The 23,337-nt window shown below is 40.4% G+C and overlaps 1 protein-coding gene across 2 annotated transcripts in view; it reads right to left on the reverse strand.

The window, feature by feature from the left end:
• Positions 1-22,451, reverse strand: part of ankrd12 (ankyrin repeat domain 12) — a 63,216-nt gene extending 40,765 nt beyond the window's left edge. For both annotated transcript variants that reach the window (XM_036138472.1, XM_036138471.1), the window contains exon 1: positions 22,292-22,451. The gene's annotated coding sequence lies outside the window, so the exon portion shown is untranslated. The remainder of the gene's footprint in view (positions 1-22,291) is intronic.
• Between the last annotated feature and the right edge of the window lie 886 nt (positions 22,452-23,337).

The following is a 23,337-nucleotide window of genomic DNA, read 5'->3' on the forward strand; positions in this document are numbered from 1 at the left end:
CCCAACAGCAGTTTGACAAAAATGGGCTGCGAGGGAAAACGTGTCTGTTTTCATTCTGTCGTTCAAGACATGACTCCATCTATGACCGTCACATATAATTAGGCTCGATGGGCTGTTGATCCGATCAGATGTGCAACTCCCAGTGGCTGGGGCTGCTTCAAAACCACAGCTTTGTCTCCAAGTAAGTCTTGGTAGTACGACCAATGACGAAAACGTAACAAAGCAAGGATAAATATACAGCATATAGTTGTTGAAGAGATTCAAAGGGCTTTTGGTCCCCAACATGCTTCAAATTTTATTAACAGTTTTCAAGAAACTGGCTAAACTGTTTATCCGTGGATCTACTTTAGTAAATATCGTTAATATGTATTGGGTTACAACTGTTTAGCCCCGTCTATTTTAAACCATTTTAGAATTTTTAATTCACAACCTTCTGCATGTCTGAGTTCATGGAGGTAAAAGGTTCAGAGAAGAAAGCCAGACATCCCGGTCCAGTCTGCGCCTTGGGACTGACCAGAATCCAAGGCGAAGAGCAGAGTGGGCCCAGTCAGGGCGAGGGGCAGAGCAGCGAGTTTTAATGTGCAAAGAAGACTGCCAACAAAAACACAGAAAAGAGGAAGAAAAAAAAGTTGCATCCAAATGTAAAAGACAAGAAAGATGAGGAAAGCGGCAGAGTCTTATTTTTGTCTGAAGCAGACAAATGAGGGCAGTGATTACTGGAGATACTCATTTTATAGTTCCCAATCAGTGGACAGGGAATAGGAAAATAAGAGTTTGTAAAAATGTACGTACAACTTTATTATCCTAGAAATGTAAATAAATAAAAAGTAAAACCGGGGATGCCCCGATACGAAAGTCTGGGCTGAAATTGATATCTGGTGCAATATTTTTTACATCGTATTTATATACCAATTTGACACCATAAAAAGATGACCACACTGCTGACATTGCTATATCATTAGCTACATTTATTGGACAAATGGAATAAATGATAGGAATAAAAGAAAAAAAAAGAAAGAAAAAAATTCCGTCATGGAAACATGCCAATCAGAATATGATGATCGTATCAAGCTCCATCAGAATTAAATTGTATTCTGCATGGGAGGGCTGGTTTATGGCGATTGATGATCCGATCAACGTTCATATAAACACTTATCAGGCTCAAGCTGTTCTGAACGAGGCCAACTGCCCCGAGCGTGCATGTGCGGCCGACGTAAACATGACGTATTTCCGCGTTGGTAAGTGGCAGAAATACATTGGGAAGAAAAACTGTTGGGGCTCCCGATACAACCTCTCTGTTTGAAAAAAATAAAAGTCTCAAAATTGTTGCTTATCCAGTAATGTTTAAATCGTAATAAGAACATTGTGCAGGTCCAGGCAGGGCGCTCGAAAAACAAACTCATAATACTGCTTTGTTTACTATTTTTGTAGTTTAGCAAAGACAGAAGTACTTCCTCTTATGTGTTTTTTTTTAGGAGGAATTTGATAACTGTGCATATAAGAGTGATTCTTTTCTGAATAAAGCCAGGTGCAAATACACGCACATTATGATCGGATTTATTGATTGTGTCCCCATATAAAACGGTACAATACGATTATTTAATCTGATCGTGAAATTTTGTGCATGTTAACATAGCTATTGTCACATGACCAAACAATTACAACAAGGCCAACCCCCTTCTGCCAAAACACAGTCTTAATCAAGGACTCTTTAGCCAAAGTGGAATTACATCAACGGTCACCATGATAAGTGCTGTCCGAATAGTGCAGTCAGTAAGGAAGGAGGTGGGAAAATTAACCTGAATGCTCCCTCCCATGGCTAGTTTTGCCTAAATAACCCACGATGTCCCGTACCAGCGCTAAGAACCTTTAAGGAATCCCACAATCTGTTGCGTGACATCACGGGAGCAAGGAGCTATTATTAAGGGTATTCAGACTGGGCCGTACACAAGCAGAAACAAGATGGAAATAAACATGCATGAATATCGGCCCAGTTTTACTTATGGGACCAATACTGATATGTTAAAAAAGGACTAACCTCGGCCAATACTGATGTAAAGGCCCATATATCTTTAGATGGTTTTACTTAAATTCTTACGTAAAACCATCTAACTTTTTACCATGACTGCACTTTATCCTTACCCTGAGAAACATTTAATTTTAAGATGGCTCAAAATGTTGCTAGGGTTGTCAAAAACATTTCATTTTAGATTTTTCCTTTTGTGATTTTTTTTTATAACTATGTTGGCTTCTGTTTCTTTTTTATGTAAATACAATGACTAAAGATTGTGATGTAATTTTCAAGCCATCTTGCCCGATCCCCAATCGGACACCCAACAGAGGATACCAAGTAAAGCCTCCGGGATGCAAGAATGTGTTATTTTGGTCAAGACTAATGTTTTCATGAGCAAAGGTGAGCTTTTGAACAAACAGGGTGGTCGTAAATTGAAAATACATGTCTGATAAAGCCCCATTACTGTAAACGATGCACCAAACTGTCAATTGAGCTCACGCTCTATTCTACTAATTTCTTGGGAACAAAACACTTAAATGAGGGCTAATGGATATAGTGACTTTTTAAACCATCACTGCACCCAGATTAGAAAGACAAAAACACATAAATATGGCTCAAATAACAAAGTTACCCCTAATTATATAAACTATTTCACTTACATCATCAGGTAGTAACTATGCTGCTCAACAGTACCAAATGATTTACATAAAGCGTGCAAAAGTATTCTGAAGTGACACCCACTATGCATCTTTTTAAATAGTAATGGGAGAGTTACATATATTTATATTACTTTTAAACACAACAGGCTTGATTTATCATTGATTGACTGTGCCTCTTAATATGATTTTATTGCGTGTGGGAATGTTGACACCGGAAAACTGTGTTAGCGTGCTAATGACAAAAATAAGTTAATGAGAACAAAAACAAACCAATTGATTACTAGGTTTGTAAATGCTGTTGTTTTCAATTAAGGCTTAGATATATGTTCTTTGCTTCCAATCATTAAACAAAGACATCCGAATTTCAGTACCAGACTGAAGATTTTGCTAATACAAACTCCCCCAAAGGCAACAGATAATTAGCATTTTTTTAAAAAAATCCAAATAAACAACATATCCAGCAAGACGAAAGAACGCACAGAAATAAAAAATAGACTACAATTGGGGGTATACCCTCTCATAATGAGTCCAACACCTTTAGGAAATAAAGAGACCTTTGACTCATAGGAACCTTAATGCTAGGTTCTGGTTAGTCCTGGTTACGTTGGGCTACCCTCTCTACAAGTAAGGAAACTCTCCCTATATTCCCGACTGTTTGTGCTCCGATCCGATTCCTTCAAAACACCCGGGCTCCACCGGATTCGCGATATCGACCATCCACGTGAGATTATATGCAGAAAATCCCAACAGCACAAACACAAGCCAGTGTGGCAGTAATCACAAAGCTGCAGTTGCTGCCCGAACGAGCTCCAAGAAGACCGCCGTTTCACTTTTATTTTTGCTCTCGTCTGGGTAAGTACACAGTTTCCTTAAATGCTCACTTAAAAGTTTTCCTCAAAGCAGATACGTTTTAATTTGTAGACACAATCTTAAGGAGGTGTAAGTAAGACCACAGGAGGCTGATGACAAGTCATCAATTCCTGGAGCTGCAGATATAACCAAAGAATGCTGCCCTTTCATCCACTGTACAGATACTGAGGTTGATTGCTCTTCTAAGCGGTTCCACACATGTGGTTATAAAGTTTCTTTTCACAATACTCCATTTATGAAAACATGAAACCAGTGTGTGAAAATAGCCGTAGACGTATGCAGATCAAATAAAAACATCCCTCCGCACTTTGTTAACGACAGCAGTAAAGGTCACGTCTATTTAGAAAGAAGAAACTACAACTGGTTTTGTTTATTAAAAAACTAACCAAGTGGTTCCAAACGTCGGCTAATCACCAAGTAAAGAATCTAGAGACAAGCTACAAATTTTTTTTATGAATTGTAAAGATTTGGAGATGGCCTGCTTTCTCTACAATTTTGTATCTTTAATTGTAATAATTGTATCTTTTTGAATGTGACTCCAGTGGGGACGACCAAGGCGGATTTAATGCGTCACAGACGTCACTTTCAATCGCCACGTGTGTCACAAAGTGGCGCCAGCACCAGCTGGAGGTGATCGCCGTTATTTTACGCACAATCCTGCACACAGAGGACTTTGCAATGCGGAAGAGGATTTCACTTGTCGCAATCCATCGTTTTGCATTTCAACAGGGGGCAGTGTGCCGTAATCTGCCCCCGTTGCAAAGCGATAGAAATTATTGCGACAAGAGCTCCTGCCTTTGGATTCGAGATGAGAGGCACTGATATTATTAAAAGCCTCTGTGAAGTTGTTAACATCCCTGCCCTACCAGTCCTCTACGCTACGGGTAGAGAAAGCCCATCGGCTAAAAGGCAACTTTGGGTAAGCAGCAGTCTTTTTCATGAAGCTGGTGAAAGACTCCAGAAAAGGCATTTGTTCTGTAAGTGGCCGATTCGAACCCCCTCTCCGACCGTCTCAGGTGTTTGTCAGTCGCTTTACCTACACATATGGTAGATTGTAAGGTAGCCTTGCTCCTGTCAGTCTGCCCCAGGGCAGCTGTGGCTCAAGGGTGAATGACTGAATGAAGTGTAAAGTGTTCTGGGGTCTTTTTGACTTGTCAAAGTGCTCTACAAATGCAAGCCACTCACCATTTTACCATTTATAATTTGGTAAAAGGAGTGTAGAAAATGGTTTCATTGGAATAGTAATAGTAAAGGTGTAAATGTAAAGCGGGAATGTTAAACGTAAAGGTGACCCAGACTTCCCCAAATTTCTGGATTACCACGGCATCATTCACAGGCACTTTTAACGGACATTACTGGGAGACTAAACCAAATGAACTGCGAGCTTCAAGGCAAAGGAAAGACTGTGGGTGATAAGGGCTTTAAAGCAAAGATGAACAGATGACAATGGTTCTGCAGCTGGGATGTTGACAAATTTGCAGAAAAGTACTGTCAATTAGGGGGTATGTTGAGCTAGGGCTGGACGATAATTCAGTATCAATATATATCGATCGATCGACGTATATCGATGATAGGAAAAAAAAGGGTCAGTAAAAGGTTCAATAGATGAACAGTTTTCCTTCCTTTTGCATTCTAGCCATGTAGGTTAATACTACAGTCATTACATCATGCCAACCAATCAGAAACACAGACCCAGGAATCAAGCTCTGCCCTCTTCAAAATGTTCAGAGAGAGCATTCTTCTTTAAAAACATGTACTTTTGGTAAACAGTTGGTTGAATAAAGGGTTGAGTTTGAATTCAGTGTTTGTGTGTTCTTTATCTAAAAATAAGTCGCTAAGAAACGTCATAAAATGACCAGGGCCACACTTAAAATATATGTTTTGAATTTGTTGATAATTATTGATATCGATCAATATGATTTCTATTTTATCGAAACGCTTTTTTTCTACATCGTCCAGCCCTACGCTGAGCTACACTCCACTCACAGCGTGCGCCTTCAATCTCAACTGGGATTTCTTGAATGTGCTAAAATCTCATCTAATATCAGTTCTGTTCACTACAGTTTTACAACATTTACTAGCGATGCACCGATCCGATATTGACTAATTAGCTGGAACGGATATCGCACATCCAAAGATGAACATTTTCTCTGTTGATTTACACAAAAAAAAGTGTTGCACTTTCCTTCTGTGCAGTCAGAGCTGAAAGACGATGCCTCTGCAGCTGGGACATTGACAAACCTGCAGAAAAGTGCCGCCAGTTAACGAACAGACTTAGGCAAGAGGTTGAAAACAGGTTTTGTGACCTTGATCAGCCGGAGCCACGTGTAGCATTCACATTCAATCCTTTCATAAACGTGGACATAAAGCGCACCGCTGAGCAACGTTTAGTTTGGACGCCGGACAGGTTGAAGTTGAAATTTTAGCATTTAGCAACCCTACAAGGCTGCACCAAACTTATTTTGCCTCGTAGACACAGAAAAGTCCAGAGGTGTATGCAGGGCAGCTATGAAGGTTACCAGCCTGTTTGGTTCAACGTTTCTCTGTGAATCAGCATTTTCTAACGTGAACAAACACAGAGCACTCCTCACCGATGCACGTCTGCGAGACTCACTCGGAGTTGTAGCGTCGAGTTACAACACCAGATCACAATTAGGGCTGAACGATTTTGGAAAATAATCTAATTGCGATTTTTTTCTTAATATTGCGATTTAATGCGATTTTTTTTCCAGTTTAATTTATCATGTCTTTTTAAACATATACAAACAATAAATAAACTTGTTTCCTCGCTGTGCAAATTAGTTGCTAAAAGACCCACAGCATTTAAACTCGGTACAGAAATTATTGCGTTCTGCCTACAATGTATTTCAACCAAAATTGCAATTTTGACTTTTCTCTGCGTTAACCACAAGCAACAAAAAAGGCGTCTAAATAAAGACGTTTGTAAACAAGGACTATTTAAAACAAGAACTTTTAATGTTTCTATTAATCAGAATATTATTCAAGAGAACAGCTTTTAGTTGATTTGGACATCAATCCTTGTTGAACATAAAGTGCAACCAACAAGCAAGTCTATGTATTAAACTGATTGACCAGTACTTAATGCTATGTATGATTATATAAACTCTAAAACAAGTAATAAAATTAGATTATCTCACTGCTGCAACTGTCTTCACTTCCATGTTGAGGCAAACCCACTTTAAACATTTTACCAACACCTAATGGACGTGTCTAATTTCCTAATTGTTTCATAGCCAAAAATTGCAGACCTCTGCGATTTGGAAATTGCGTTATTTTAAATCACGATTATATTGAAAATGCGATTAATTGTTCAGCCCTAATTACAATACACTGGTGAACAGCATGCCAGCTTTCCCCATTAACAAACGAACACATACAGACGTCCTTGCCATGGTGAAGCTTAAAAAAAAAATAATTTAAAAAGAAAATTGTTTACAGCAAAGGTTTGTCCATGAAAGGTAACAGATATAACTTTGTTAAAAAAAATAAAATCCTGCAGAGTTGGTCATTAGTTCAAATGTGATGAGATTTATTTAAAAACATGAAAGTGTTTTTTTTTTTCTTACAAACACTACATAGTTGATGATTTAAGTAGGGCTGAACAATTAATCGCATTTTCAATATAATCATGATTTGAAAAAACGCAATTTCCAAATCGCAGAGGTCTGCAATTTTTGGCTATGTAACAATCAGGGAATTAGACGCGTCCATTAGGTGTCAGTAAAATGTTTGAAGTGGGTTTGCCTCCACATGGAAGGGAAGACAGTTGCAGCAGTGAGATAATCTAATTTTATTAATTGTTTGAGTTTGTATAATCATACAAAGCATCAATCAGTTTAATACATAGACTTGCTTGTTGGTTGGACTCTGCACTTTATGTTCAACAAGGATTTGATGTCCAGTTAAATTAAAAGCTGTTCTCTTGAATAATATTCTGATCAATAGAAACATTAAAAGTTCATATTTAAAATAGTCCTTGTTTACAAACATCTTTATTTAGAGGCCATTTTTGTTGCTTGTGGTTAATGCGGAGAAAAGTCAAAATTGCAATTTTGGTTGAAATATATTGTAGGCAGAACGCAATCATTACTGCTCCGAGTTTAGATGCTGTGGGTCTTTTAGCAACTAATCCACATGGCGAGGAAACAAATCGATTTGTTGTTTGTATTTATTTTAAAACACATGATAAATTAAACTGGGAATAAAAAAAAAAAAAAAAAAAAAAAAAAAAAAAAAAAAAAAAAAAAAAAAAAAATCGCATTAAATCACAATATTAGGAAAAAAAAAATTGCAATTAGATTATTTTCCAAAATCGTTCAGCCCTAGATTTAAGTTTTTCAATCATGGTGCCACATAGGTCATGATTTGTAAAAAAGAAAATAAAAAAAATAATAATTATGCTAGGATGGTTTTAAGACAAATACTGAAGACCTGAACAAGTCCACATAAAAATAGATATAAAATGTACAGCAACATTAATTGATTTCAGTGAGTTAGGATTTAGGAGACTTCTCAAAGACAGTACAGTACTCCCATATGTGCATTTAGCTCTCACAGTGATCCCTGATCTCCTCGAGGAGGTGCAGGGCTGAAGGAGGCAATAAGCATCTCTGTAATAACCGAAAACATCTACACCCCACTCACAGTGTGCGCCTTCAATCTCAGCTGGGACTTCCTGAATATACTAGTAAAATCTCATCTAATATCAGTTCGTTTCACTACAGTTTTACAACATTTACTAGAGTCAACTTACTATTGACTAATTAGCTGGATCGGATATCGGATGAATGACCTAATCACTTCAATTTTATCTTTGTGACGCCGGTGACGTCTTCACGCAGAGCACGCACAGCAGCGACAGGGAGAAAGCGGCGTACCAAGCCACGTCTGCCATCTGGAAACATTTCAAACCCGACACACCAACAGGTCCGACTGCAGCACGCCGTACCTCCAACGTGAAAACTGCGAGGGGTGGTGATAAAGTTGGTAAATTCAACAACACAGGCTTAAAGAGCCTGATGCTTTTACTCACATGGCGTAGGTATACGGTTCATTCTAGGGCTGAACGATTTTGGAAAATAATCTAATTGCGATTTTTTTTCTTAATATTGCGATTTAATGCGATTTTCTTATTCCAGTTTAATTTATCATGTCTTTTTAAACATATACAAACAACAAATCATTTTGTTTCCTCGCTGTGCAGATTAGTCGCTAAAAGACCCGCAGCATCTAAACTCAGAGCAGAAATGATTGTGTTCTGCCTACAATATATTTCAACCAAAATTGCAATTTTGACTTTTTTCTGCATTAACCACAAGCAGCAAAAATGGCCTCTAAATAAAGATGTTTGTAAACAAGGACTATTCAAAACAAGAACTTTTAATGTTTCTATTAATCAGAATTAGGGCTGGGCAAGTTAACGCGTTAATTTCGCGTTAACTCATTAGACTATTAACGGCGATATTTTCTTTAACGCGCATTAACGCATGTTGGTCACATGCTTTTATTTTGTGAAGGTCTGTTGCTGCGGTGTAGGGGTTTGAATCAGAACAGTAGGTGGCGATAATGCGCCAATAACCTCGCTGTCAGCCCAGCCTCGGATTCAAAGAGGAAGAAAGGTGCTGGCCGGAAAAAAACAAAGCCGGCAGGAAAAAGTTTTGTGCGGAGCGGAGCGGGGGGGTCTGCATCGACGCCGTCGGTGAAGTTGCTTCTCGCTTCAAAGTATCCATGTGTTTTTGCCTGTTTTTCCCTGCCATTCACTATATGCACAACAACAAAAAACCGCGTATCAACGTCAAATAAACGCAAGCATATCGAGTTAGCAAGCATTTCAGTTTAAAGTTCTTCCAGCATGGAATATGACAGAAACAAGTTAGTTGTAACCACTGCCAAGTTAAACTTTGGTATTGAACATAAAATGGTAATGCTGCTCCCTGCTGTTACCTCAGAAATTGCCTGTTTTTGGTAGATTTTTTCCCCATAAAGAGAATTCCCTGTCAGTGGCAATAAGCTTTAATTTATTATTATTGCTATTTTTTGTTTTACATGTTTAAGTTGAGCTTTACACTAAATATGTGTTACTGATAAGTGCTACAAATGTTACAACACTTTTGTTCATATGGCAGCAGAACATTAAAATAAAAGTGCTCTTTACACTACTTTTGAATTCATTCTTGGAGTTTGTAAATACAATGCGATTAATCGCGATTAATCAGTGCGATTAATCGCGATTAAATATTTTAATCGTTGCCCAGCCCTAATCAGAATATTATTCAAGAGAACAGCTTTTAGTTGATTTGGACATCAATTCTTGTTGAACATAAAGTGCAAAGTCCAACCAACAAGCAAGTCTATGTATTAAACTGATTGACCTGTACTTAATGCTATGTATGATTATATAAACTCTAAAACACGTAATAAAATAAGATTATCTCACTGCTGCAACTGTCTTCCCTTCCATGTGGAGACAAACCCACTTTAAACATTTTACCGACACCTAATGGACGCGGCTAATTCCCTAATTGTTACATAGCCAAAAATTGCAGACTCTGCGATTTGGAAATTGGGTTTTTTTAAAATCGCGATTATATTGAAAATGCGATTAATTGTTCAGCCCTAGTTCATTCATGTAATAGTAGCACCGGATCGATGTCGGGTAATGGCCGATACGCTCAGCCCAGGTTTCAGTATCGCATCGGTGCATCTGTAGCGTTTACTACAATCTCACCATGTTGTTGGACTAAACAACTTCTGAAAAAAAAGCCTGTAAAAATGATCAAAAATACAATAGACTTAAAGAATGGGTAGAACCCTGCGCAGACACGTCTCCAGCAGAATGAACAGTAATGACTGCACGCTGACAGCGAGCAGCAAAAACATAACCACACAGAATCCTGGGTCAGAGTCACGTTTAATTCCACCGTCAACAGGCACATGTATAATTTTTCCCCCGCCGAGAGGAAATCTTATAAATCCAAAATAGGGCAGTAGTGTTCTCATCGGCAGACAGCATGGCCTCAAACGGAGCCAATGTAAACAGGATGTGACTGCCTTCTTTGGCACACGTAAAGTGAAAGCAGCTCAGGACTGAAGAACGCACCAGATCGTCCTTCCCCCCCCCATGATTCTCATCTTTCCTCGCAGCTCATTCATAAAAAAAAGGCAATCTCTTAAAGCTTAAATGATCAGAAATCTCAACGAAGCTCTTCCTGTCCTGTAGGAGAGGTCGGTGAGGCCACAGCAGCACGGCGCACTGACACACACAGACGCTGAACTCAACCCGCTGCATGAAAACAACGTCCTGCACACGTTTCGCCGCCTGCACAGCGATAAGCAGGCTCCGCCCACCAAACACGCAGGAATGCTAAAACTCGCCGGGCCTCCTGAGGACGTGCTCGGCTGATGAACTGAAGTCAGAGGCCGGATTGGCCCGGACGCCCGCTCCGTCGGGAAACGGCACCTGTGGAGGGTTTGGGTTTGAGCCGCTGCGCTGTGCCTGTGAAGAGCAGCTGAAGTGAAAGTGAACGGGCGAGTTTATAAGCGGCCTGAAAAAAACGGAGGCTTATTTCTGCCGCTGTCGTAAAATGGCTGTTTTCACAGGAGCTCGGACAAGAGACGTCAGCGCCGACCGTCTGTGGCAGCTCGGCGGGTCTCAACGCTTCACCGCTTTCACGGTGAGGCCAGAAAACTCTGACCGTTTCTGGGGTTTCCCCTCCTGAAGATATGACCCTGGTCTGATTGCTCAAAACAGCAAAAGAGGAACTGCATCCAGAGTGTTGTCTCAGAGGAAAAGCCTTTTTATGTGTTACGGATTATTGGGTGATGAAATGTTACATGGCTCTAATAAAAAAAATAAAAAGTATTTCATTTCACACGCCCCTTTTTCCACTTCAGTCGATAAACTGAGCGGCAAATTACTCAAGACTTCTTCTAAGGAGTTGAAAAGTGACTAGGGCTGAACAATTAATCGCATTTTCAATATAATTGCGATTTAAAAAAACGCAATTTCCAAATCGCAGAGTCTGCAATTTTTGGCTCTGTAACAATCAGGGAATTAGACACGTCCATTAGGTGTTGGTAAAATGTTTAAAGTGGGTTTGCCTCCACATGGAAAGAAAAGACAGTTGCAGCAGTGAGATAATCTAATTTTATTACTTGTATTAGAGTTTATATAATCATACATAGCATTAAGTACTGGTCAATCAGTTTAATACATAGACTTGCTTGTTGGTTGCACTTTATGTTCAACAAGGATTGATGTCCAATTAAATTAAAAGCTGTTCTCTTGAATAATATTCTGATTAATAGAAACATTAAAAATTCTTGTTTAAAATAGTCCTTGTTTACAAACGTCTTTATTTAGAAGCCATTTTTGTTGCTTGTGGTTAACGTAGAGAAAAGTCAAAATTGCAATTTTGGTTGAAATATATCATAGGCAGTTTAGACGCTATGGGTCTTTTAGCAACTAATCTGCACAGCGAGGAAACAAGTTGATTTATTGTTTGTATATGTTTAAAAAGACATGATAAATTAAACTGGGAAAAAAAAAAAAAAAAAAACGCAATTAGATTATTTTCCAAAATCGTGACGAAAGTGACGATACAGAACGAGTAACCAGGTACATGAAACATATTTAACACATCATTAAAAAGTAGTATTTTCTAACATACATCTACAGGGAAGCCCGCAACGTCTTTACGGCTGAATGTGCGTTTTTTTTAAAAAAAAACACGTTTAAAAGGCTTTCACTGTCTCAGAAGCATGAAAGCATGCAGCGAACTGACTGCGTAACAGCCGAGCGTTTCTGCACTGGCAAAGCTGCAAAACACGCATACTGCAGAACAAAAGTACCGATGCTCCCATGGATCTGATCAGAGTTACAGCCAAACTTTTCTCCCGCTGTGATGAAAACCAAACGTTTAAAGCGGATCCTGCACGGACAGAAACGCGTTGGAGCTTATATAACTGCATTAGCATTGCAGCACCTTGGTCAATATCGTGTCCGCTAAGAGGATTACAATCTGTCTGGACGCCTGGGAGGATATTGCATATGGAGGCCAGAGTATATTTCCCAGCTGCCCGTCTACCAGGAGACGCATGGAAGCTATAGGGTGAAGATGTTAAAAGAACAGCCTGTAGTCTTATGGCACGTTCAAGTTTGTTATACAAAAAAAACAAACATATATACAGATTATTTAAATATAGATTGTTCAGATTTAACAGACTAAATATAAAAATTTAGAAGCTTTTCCTTTTTGTTGAAAGCTTTGTCCTCCCTCGTTGCACCGGTGGGAAGATTTTTCTGACGTGCTACACTGATATGAATACAGATCTCCACGCCTCATTGTGATATGAGAGAAAATTACAGAAATATAATTGATCAGGAAAGTTATTTGCTTGAATGAAATTTGCTCGAAAACATTCAGAAAAATAATTTCCAGACAGAACGCGTCACAAACTGCGGCAGCTGTGACAAACGTCTGACTTTGCTTCATCACAGTAACAGAAGTTAACAATAATTTAAAAAGGTAGACAAACTAATATTTTGGGATGCTACGATTATATCTGCAAAAACAAAAAGAATTGAGCATCAATCCCAGAATAAAAATCATTTAACCTGACAATAAATCCTATCCTGGTGCAATAGTAACAGATTTTTTCATGTTTTCCTTTAATTAGAAATTGTACTTTTGGTCTGTTTCTGATATCTCGGCGCAGGGACGTCACGGTCCAGCATACGCTGCTGCCTGACGTACTAATGAATGCTCAAAGTTCGCCAAGACACGTTTTACCCAGAATGCTGCGGCAAAGCTGCAGAGTAAGAAAAAAACGACACACAAGCATAGTAGAAAAAGTAGAAGAACTCCACCAACATACAAAGTCATTTAGTTCAGAAAAGAGCAAATTAATTTAACAGGAGACAGAAACTGAAGGGAAAGATGTTAGACTGAGAGCTTTGCTTATGCTGAAGGTTCAGACTGAAAATGTTTAACGTATTTATTCATCCTGACCACTCAGTGCTAGAGCCACCTTCACCAAATCGCACTCACAATGATGCCTTGCCCAAATCAACAAGACAAGGATGAAGCTGGGATTCAACTACGTTCAGGATGCAAAACGATTAAGTTTCCCTGCTGTGGCCGAGTCGCCATCAACGTTTTCTTATGAGTGTTAGAAAGGGATGATGGAAGCAGCAAAATTCATAGAACTTCCTCAATTTCGTGAAGAAGTTTTCGACTTGCTTTAGGTGGTTTTCAGCGTTTTCGGAAAAGAGCGAAAGAGTAAAACGGGATGGAAACATGTTTGCCAAACAGCTTCTAATGTAGTGAATATTTACGTCACATCTGCCGCCGTCCTCCTAGATGTTCCCATGACGAGCAAAGAAATCTCCAGACTGTATGTAATGTCGCCAATTACAATTTGACAGAACAATTACAGTTTGTCCAATAACAACATAGTCCTGAAAACCCTCTCTAGGTGATCATTTGGATAAAAATTATCATTATTTTAATACAGCAATTTACAACAATGCAACATCAGAGTATATACAAAATTGTTTTTGTAAATATGTGAACGTTATCTAGTTTTTTGGCAGAAACGTTCATCTTTGTGGCGAATCTTTTTCATCTCATTCCATCTACAGTGGCGCAAATACTCCAAGCTTGACTGATTCATTGCTGACATTAAATTTTCATGTCATATTTCAGATTTAAATAAAAAAAAAAATTGTGTTTGGGACTGAATAGGATTTGTTTTAATAAGTATTTCACAAATTACACTTGATAACATGTAGCTATTTTTACTCAACTGTGAATCCACTTTTATAACGAACAGCTTTCTAGCGAGGCCCCGCAAGAACGGTAAAGTTGTTCGAATCAATAATTGGTTCGTTAGATAAACCCTGTCCAGTATAGAGTGAGACTGAGGCAAATAAAAGGTAGGGAAAGGTGTCTAATGTCCTGCACCAACAAATGGACGCGTTACTCCAGGCAGCAATGCATCATGGGTCCAAAAGAAGACCTCAGTATTACCAAAGAGTCTCCACAAATGTGTCTATCAGCTTTGAACATCCGTTCCTTGTGCATTTAAAAAAAAATAAGGAATGCAATAAAAATGTATATAATTTTTAGGGTCAATTTCTTGACAGTTGTGATAAAATCTGTTCCAATTCCCGCTGTCCATCATTCGCTAACACAATAGTGCAGTATTGCACACAACTGAACAGACGCTCTAGAAGGCAAACTCCAAATGAAGTGACTGCAATGTTGATCATTACAATATAAATAACAATATCTCAATAGCAAAGGACTGCTTGCAATATTTATCAGCTTAATAGATTTCCAGGTACCATGTATGCAAGTCCAGCATGCCAATAATATTTTTGGGCTGCTCCACTGCCCTCCGTGTCCACACTTGATGTAGACTTTTAGTGGCTCATATGCAAAAGATTATACAAAGACTGGGGGGAAAAATTGTGATTAAGGACACGGTCATCAAAATATTCAGCAATAGTATCACAATTACGTGTTTTACTGATATGGTGACGCACTACTCTGTGCCACTGTCTAAACCTGGGTTCCCACTGTGGGATCATTACCCATCTTAACGTCGTTCATGAAGTTGCGATCAAACGGCACCAAAAACGATCTGGGAACAATTGTGCGCTGTGGCTGCTGCTGTAATAGGCATCTTTTTTTTCGTGGTTTAGGGCTCTTCCACAGCGCTCGCCTTTTCCTCTCCCACCACTCCCCCGTTTTTCAGACTTCGACAGAAACGCGAGCGGATTAGACGGCCACTCGTCGCCGGTATGAAACCTCCGCCGCGTCTTTCTGGAGCGGTTCTGCTGCGACCACAAACGCTGCAGGCTTGGCATCTTCCACTGTGCAGTTTGACAGGAGTTACTATCGAGCTTGATAATGTGTGAGAGGTTCTAGTCTGCGTGCTTTTTGAAAAAAATCACACAGCATGTGTCAGACTTGCAGAAAAAAGACCGGTCTAACGTGCTGCACCTGAATTTGGAGTGGGCCGTAGTTCAAGTTTAAAAGCGAATGCATCAACGTATGATTGCCCTGCCACCTACACCGTGTTTACTTCTCTTGCTGCAATATAAATAAATACTCGTCCGGTCCAATCTAACTGATTGAAAACAATGCAAAAAAATAAAATTAAAAAATTAAAAAAAGCACAACATACCCATCTACTAATAAAGTATTGCTGCTCATATTGGAAAAAAATAAATAAAAAATAAATAAAAAATAAATCACACAGGCTTAAAGATGATAAATATTGGGGTGGGGAGTCCAGAACTCAATAAATGCAACAACTTTGAAATAACCAGTAACGCTCGTAAAAACAACCACAGCTTCCCTGGCCATCAGTTCCCGGTTTTCTTTCAGGTCTGACCTGCTGGTTGGGATTTTGACTCCTGTTCTAAGGATTATGACCAATAAAACCTCAGCTAAAAGGTTATTTAATGGAGAAAATGAAGGCATGACAAGATCCTCTCCCTTTATACTTCAAATCAAACATCCCTAACCTTGGTTTTATTTGTGTTGAACTTAGAAGGACTGCAGACTACGTGCTACTGGAAGATCCATTTAGACACAGAAAGAGTTCCTAGTTTTGATGCACTTAATAAACAGCAATATTTTTATTAATTTTTTGTAGTTGACGAGAAAATTCACTATCAAAGAAAAAAAAAAAAATCGAGGAGAAACTGGCCGATAGGGCTGGACCATATAGAGAAAAAAAACAGAAATATTTAGAAATATCAATAATTATCAACAATTTGAAAACATATTTTAAGTGCAGCCCTGGCCAATTTATGCTGTTGCTTAGTGACCCGTTTATAGATAAAGAACACAAACAATGAATTCAATCCATTTCTTCAATCTCCCATTTTAACAAAACTGCAATATTAAAAAAAATAATTTAAAAACACATGCTCTCTGAACCCTTTGAAGGGGGCGGAGCTAGGTGACGAAGCGTTCCTGGTTCTGCGTTTGTGATTGGTTGGGAGGATGTAACGACTGTAATATTAACCTACATGTTAGGCTAGAATGCAAAAGGACAGAAAACTGTTCTTTTATTGAACTTTTTACTGACCCTTTTTTCTCCTATGTCACCACACGTCTATCGATCGATGTTTATCCTTATTGAATTATCGCACGGCCCCACTGGCCGACGCTGATGCCTGGATTATCGACGGTGTATCTCCCGGCCAAACTGAGGGACGTTCACAGAACAGAACCGATCATTCGTCATCGTTATAACGGCAAAACCCTAAGCATGATAATAATGGGACCATGAAATCAGTTTGAACAGGAAAGTGAAGCTACAACACCTCCTGACCAGCTGCTACCTCAGTGAAACACACACGGGTCGCATACGGCATCTGGATCCGATGTGTTTGGGCTTCGCCACTTTAACGACGGCGTTTATCACGGCCCACGCACAGTCGGGGGAGTCGATAAATTCAGAGCCGCTCGTGGTCAGCAGCGAAGGAAAGAGGAGGCGGCGTCGCGTACTGCTTTGGTTTCAAATCTCACAGCATCGCAGTCAAACAGCTGCTTTTAATCGAGAACCGACACGGGCGTTCCAACCGGCCCAAATGACCCCTGAGCACCGAGCCAAGGGAGAGAGCCGCGCTGGTCCGTGAGCGACTGAACCTCAGCGCCTCAGCTGCCAGACTCAAAGCCACTGGAGGTGACAAGAGCCGTCAAAGAAGAAGAAGAAAGCGAAGGTGCTCCGACACTTTGTGGCTTTACAACGTGGCTAAAAGAATGTAGTAACAGGAGTCCAAAAGGGAGGTTTCAAAAAATTTTACCACTGGTGAAGTCTTCAAGATATCAACAGATGCTAAAGACTGCTTAAAATCCAACACTCAATCATTTTGTCTATGTTTCAAATATTGTTTTCAAGAACAATTGGAATCAGACGGAAAAACAAAAGGTATCTTCGCTTTAATTACAAAATTTGTGAGCTTTATATTTGTGGCACATGGCTCCTGTGTTGCGCCTGTGTAAAGGGATATCATGTAAATCTGTCCCTCGGCCTGACACACTCGCGCTCATTTGTACTTTAATGTGTATAAATGTTTTGAAAACAACCGTAGTAAAGCAGCACAATGATATTTGTCACTTTGTTAGGGATTGATGTCAAACCAAGGTGCATCAGATGTGCCCATGTTATTATTAGTATTACATGTCCACTGGATTCACTAGTTCCTCTTCGGAGGCTTAAAAGGTGCAACAGGCAGCGTAGCAGCCAGTGTCCGAAATCAACTTCCTGATTCATCGACTAAGTTGACCGGTAGATGTAAAAATAAAATTGGTCAGTATATTTTGTTACCGACCAAAATATTAATTCTGACCGACTCCTGCTAAACATGTCCACATAATCCCACAACGTAATTAACCTGAGCTAAACGCTAGTTGTTAGCTAACGGACACGACGCAGTTGCTGTCGCTCTCGCGTCACATGTGCGAGGGTTTTGCGTACGTGTGCGTTTGTTGTCATACATGCTGGCAGCAGAGGAACATTAAGAAGCATTCACCCAAATGATGACTGAAAAACGTGACTTATTTGGTACAAACATTTACAAGACAAACGGAAAATTCACTCGCCTTTGGCGTGTGGCGAGCGTTAATTTTGGACCCTGGTAACAGCTGGTTAAACAGTAAACAGTTTGAATTGTCGTGGTGACAGATGTTTGATCGAAGCCAAAAATACTGACTTTGCGTGTCCAAACTGTCCCATGAGGCCAAACCTGGATAGGAGGATCCAACACCACCAGGCTGACGCATAAACATGTGCCATTACCAGGTTTGCTGTGTCTGCCAGCTCAGTCTCAAGAGCAAGAAGGAGACTTCATAAGACAAGCAGCTGCTCAGGGAGAGCTGGACTTGGCCGTCTGAGGTCCTTCGCCCATTAGCAGGACCGGTATCTGCTCCTTTGTGCAGGAAAGGATGAGTACCACCAGAGAGCTACAAAGTGACCTCCAGTGGGCCATCGATGGAATGTCTGACCAAAACATTAGAAACAGACTTCATGAGGGCGGTCTGAGGGCCTGACGTCCTCCAGTAGGCCGGATGCTCACTGCACGGCACCATGGAGCTCGAATGGCATTTGCCAGAGAACACCAGAGTTGGCAGGTTCCGCATTGGTGCATTGCTCTTTTCACAGATGAGAGCGGGTTCACGCTGGGCTCATGGGACATTGACTGGCCTCCATGCTCCCTTGTCCTAAATCCACCAGAACATCTCAGGGACATCATGTTTAGGTCCATCCGACGCTTCCGGGTTGAACCAAAGACTGCCAAGGAGCTCAATAAAGCCCTGGTCAGGATCTAGGAGGAGACACCCCAGGACACCCCAGCATGGTCAGGCATACACACGTTGGGCATGGGGGTGGGGAGGAGGGTCATACGAACTACTGAGTACCACCGTTGTTTCAATGACATTTTAGCAAAATGAAACAGCCTGCTGCATCAGTTTTCAGTTTCACTTTCTCTATGGGTTGATAGTTTTCGTTTTTATCAAATGATTTGACACCCGTTTGCTCGGTACGACCATCATTTTAATACTATGGAAAAACAAAATCTTAAATGTAAGCACATTACAGCATTTAGGCCGAACAAGATAGTAAAAAACATTTTTTTTGTTTCAGTAAAACTGACGATTTAGGCTCAGCTTTGTTGGACCAATTAAAAAAAAAAAATCCATGGTCAGGCTGGTTAAATTTGAAAAATGCATTTTAAATTTTCAATAGTAAACAACCACCACAGAGATAAGGTGACCTCTTTGCCACATAAAAGGGAAAAGGACAATAAAACCCTAGAGCAGCAATTGAGAGATGGTAGATTATAAACTATATCATGGCCTGTCTGCAGTATCAATTCACCCACCTGATTACCAGGGAAAGGTATATCTGCCAAATACCTTCAATCAAGAAAGTGTTGAAATAAAAGCTGTCTGACATCAGGAAGTATCATGCCCCGATCTCAAGACATTTAGCAACAGATGAGAAACGGAGGTCAACATTGTCGAGTCTAGGAAAGGTTACAAAGTCCTTCCTAAGACTCCAGTCGACCACAGTGAGTCATTCTCCACAAATAGAGAAAGCCTGGAACACGTTGAACCTTCCTAGGAGCTGCCAGCCTACCAGAAACACTCCAAGAGGGCATCAATGACTCATCTAGGAGGTAACCAAAAAAATAACATCTAAAGCTCTGAAGGCCTCGCTTGTCCAAGTGAAAGTTGGTGTTTATCAATCAACAATAAGAAAGTTGGCCAAAACCGCTCTGTCCAAAAGACATCATGATGATCTCAAAGACTTTTGGAGAGGTATTTTGTGGACTGATGAGATCCAAAATAAGGAAACAATAGTAAAAACATAAAAACCAAAACTATGGGACAGACTATACGGTGAGGGCACATTTACAACATAAGAATAAATACTCTAAAGTTATTAGTTATTAGTAAAGAAGTGTGCAGCCAAACAGGGTAACGTTCAACGCCAAGACCTGAATGACTTGTTCTGAATGATGGAACCACAAGTTCTGCTCTGTACCAGAAACCCCAGTGTCCGGCCAATGGTCTGTAACCTTCAGCTCACAAGAAAAACAACAAATAAGCAATAGAAACGGACCACGACTCCAAAATACTCCCTGGTTATTGCACAGTTATTACTCATAGAAGAAAATATAAAAATAATAATGCATAAAAAAAACATGGACCAGGTTGGTTTCCATAGATTCTTTCCCTTTTAATAAATTAAATCTTCATTTTCTTTTAATATTCTGTATTTACTAAGGTTATATTGTATGATATCAAATAGTATTTGGTGATCTGAAACATTCAAATGTATGAGACAAACAAAAATAGGAAATACTTTTCATGGCAGGTGTTTTTTTTTTATCTTATATTATTATTATATTCAATTTTGTACAGGCCTTTGATCAATCTGTGGTTGTTTTGAAGTGCATTAGAAATTAAATGCAATTGATCGCTGATGGGAGAGGATGTTTTGGGGGTCCTTAAGTGTGAATGTTTTATATTCCTGAGTAGTATTCAGCTTTTTTAATACTACAATTAAAGTTTCTAACACAAAGAATAATGATACATCAATCGGCTGTTCAGTGACAAGTAACAATTTCCGGATTAGTTTGGGGTGTGACCTGCCAAACCAGGTTTTGGTTTTACAACTTCAACCCATACAAACAGTTTAATTTTATAAAAAAAAAAAAAAAAACTGAATGAAACAAACACTGACATTAGAAACTATACTGCAGGCTCCTGGATACATGTAGCTGTTTGAGCCCAAAATAATAAAGAAAAAAGAAAGGGGAACTGCATGATAATTGGTGTTTAATCATCAAGGCATATGTCACTGACCTTTATCTGATTTTTACTAGATGTAAAAAGGGGTAAAAAAATACAATGGTTGAATCGTGCGTCACTATTACAGACTACTGTCGAAATATGTAAGACAACGAAAAGAACAAGTACCCTCATTCATGCAGCTGCATCTGCAGTCATCTTTGTTTAAGCTGGTTCACCCAAGACATTTAATAGTTGATGCTATTGTTTATTTTTTTGAAATACTCTAGAGAAAATGACGCATCTGGGCCTTTTATAATCATATGCTGCAATTAGGTTGGATTTATTTGAACTGTAACACGTGTGCATTTACGTTAACACATGCAATTCGCCATTTGAAAGCTTTATGATAGATGTTTTAACATCCATCCAGTGCTCGCTGCTGCACAGCCAGCCGTCTAAGAAACAAGACAGCTTTTGTATGAGGCAAACACACACACCCCCAAGATGTCAGAGTCGCCGGGCTTGGAGGACCGGGCTCCTAAATTACTTCAGCTGAGCACGTTCCTTGTGTGTGTGTGTGTGTGTGCGAACAAATCAAAATTACGTCGTGCATCGGACCTGATAGCGATTATCTCCGAGAAGCAGCGCTGATTGTAAATAAACGGCGGCGCGATCACTGCAGACAACACCACCCAGTTCAGGGGAACGTCTACGCCGCTGTCGCTTTCTTCTCAATCCGCATAAAACCAGCGTCACTACGCGCTAAATACTCCCCCCATTTAACCTGCTTTTTGTTTTACACGTTGTTGTTTACAAACTGCTGCAGATGATAACAGGTTTACTCTTGGTTGAGTTTTGATACTTAGATGATTGCTACCGCCTGAAGAAAAAATATATAGATATATAAAAAAATAAAATAAGCGAGAACATGTCATATTTTAAAACGGCAGCAGCCAACACAGACCGCAGCAATGTTGGAGACAAAAGCCCACTGCAGCCCCTTTCGCTGCCCTCACGGCGTTTCCCCTCCCCAGCGTTTCCAGCCCGTCACTGCCTCGCTGACTGACTGGGTCTAACCCAGCTGCTTCGCTCCGACATTTTCCCTATCTGCTCCCTGAACCCTCGCTTCAAGCAACCAGCGCCTCACCAGGAGACAGCTATTACCCCCCCTCCGTAAAAAAAAAGAACGCGACTCGGGCCGTTTAGATGTCATAAACTGCTTAATGTGTGTAAGGCACGTGGCGTGCGACGGTACCGAGCCCACGCAAACACTTAAACGTTCATTTTCGCACGCAGTCTACGTCAAGTTAGCTCTCGCATTAGCCTGCTCGCTGTAATGTAGCCATTCCGGCTAACTAGGATTTCTACCCCAAATCCCGAAGAGTCAAGAACCGTTTCTCGCTTACCTTCAAACCGGGTCAAGGGCTCCCTACCGACTCATTCGCGTCCCGCGTTAGCTTAAACGTGGGTGCAAATTTAACGGTTATTCTTCTAAATGCTGGACGTTAACCGTAGCCTACGGCTGTGTGATGTTCATCGCTGCTTTTGAAAACATCGCAGCCGTTCGTCTGTCGTCCGCTCCGAGAAAAGCCTAGCAAAACACGCAAGGCGCGCTCCCATTGGTCGAGAGGGTCACGTGATCCAACCCCCAAGCCCCCACCGAGCTTATAAGGTCTCCCGTCTGCCGGAGTGACTAGATGGGGTACGTGTTAAACGGTTTAAGCGATTATTTGTCGAAGCTGTGAGTAATTCCGCACTTTCTAATACTTGCGGTGTTCGCCGTGCTTTCGGCGTTTTGCGAGTTTGGCGTGTTGAACGACCGCGGGAGGATGTTTAAAGGCGTGAATCCGGACTGAGAGGAGAGGGAGAGAACAGGAACGGCCGCTTGACGTCATCTTTTCCGCCACTGTTCTGCGGTCGGTAGGAACTTTCTCGAAAGATGACGGCTTAGGTCTTGCAAGCGGACACGGCGACGCGCGTTAACGTCGGCTGTTTTTAATTCGGGGCCCCGCTTCGGTGACCCAAGTGCAGTGTTGGCGTCTGTTCTCGTTTAATGCCCGCCATTTCTTTTGTGTGAATGAGTCAGCTTTGAACCCGGTTGCGCAGTGGCATTTGCATCAGGGCGGAGACAGCGCGCATGCGTCAACACACAATGTTGCAGACCGGAGCTGAAAAGTGGGGGGAGGGGCAGAGATGAGACACCGGGACGGTGAAGCAGTTACAGAAAACACGCTCAATGGCTGGCTGTCGCATATCCAACTCACTCCTGTCTGCCATTATTTACTAGATGTGACAAATACTAAATTATGTTAGTGCTCAGTATGGACACGAAAACGGTCTAAAGCAACATACCCACTAGGCCAAAATAAAATTATCTGCCCCTTTTTGTAAGATTACAGGTAAAACATTCAGGTCTTAAAGGTTAATATGTATTAAGGCCTTGTTAGGCACT

Source organism: Fundulus heteroclitus, chromosome 6, assembly GCF_011125445.2.
Source record: "Fundulus heteroclitus isolate FHET01 chromosome 6, MU-UCD_Fhet_4.1, whole genome shotgun sequence".
NCBI classification, from domain to species: Eukaryota; Metazoa; Chordata; class Actinopteri; order Cyprinodontiformes; family Fundulidae; genus Fundulus; species Fundulus heteroclitus.